The following is a 1116-nucleotide window of genomic DNA, read 5'->3' as shown; positions in this document are numbered from 1 at the left end:
TATTGCTGTTGTTATGCCACGGACTAGGGTCCACTTTGCAAGTAGACCCGGGTTCATGTTCACAATTTTAAAATTTTATGTTCACAATTTTAGAATTTTATATTAACAATTATAGAACTTTATATTTACAATTACAGAACTTTATATTCATAATTTAATAACTCTATATTTTCAAGTATAACACAATTTTTGAATGTATATAACAAAATTGTGAATATTGAGTAATGAAATTTTGTATATTAAGATCTAAAATTGTACATATAGAGTTTTAAAATTGAACCAGAGCTACCTTGCAAGGTAGACTCAGGTCCATAGCATAATTTACCATCGATATTGGTATCACTGAGTACAAGTGGTGATTATATTATACCTATTGGAAGAAAATCACTAATCAAGGGTCTCCTTATAACCGCCCTAATAAATTAATGCACAACTACTCGTCTACTCCTTATCTCAATATATACATCCTCAATTCTCTCTATAACCACCACAATAAATTAATACACAACTACTCCCTATCTTATTATATACATCCTCACTTACAACCGATCTATATCTACTCTTAATCTTTGGTACTATTGTAGAGAGTCCTTGTATCATTATATACATCTTCAATGATTAAGGGTTTCCTGATAACCATCGCAATAAATATATCTACTCCTTATGTCATTATATACATCACCACCTACAACTATGATGTATATCTACTTTTTATCTTGTTTCACATTTAAAACTTAACCCTCTAATTCTAACTCATAATCACATTATTATTTTCAACTTAAGTACATTATCCTCTCCAACTTAAATCAATCCACCAACCTAAAACACGGCTAGCTAGTCTCCAAACATAGCCTTCTAATCACCACATTGTGCTCACTCAAAGTTGATTTTTTCAATCATATTTGAACTAAATATTCAATCATAACACTTGTCACTAAATCGCAAAAACATTCCGATATAAGTTTGGGGCATATTCAACTCATTCTACAAAATATATAATCTCTTTGATTTACGAGAAAGTCTACATCTATTAATTAAATATGCTTACTAAATGAAATTAGTTTTATGATCCAAGTTGGTAAAAAATCACAAAAAAAAAAAAAAAAAAAAAAAAAA

This window comes from Ipomoea triloba, chromosome 13 (assembly GCF_003576645.1).
Source record: "Ipomoea triloba cultivar NCNSP0323 chromosome 13, ASM357664v1".
Lineage (NCBI taxonomy): Eukaryota > Viridiplantae > Streptophyta > Magnoliopsida > Solanales > Convolvulaceae > Ipomoea > Ipomoea triloba.
This window is presented reverse-complemented; position numbering follows the sequence as displayed.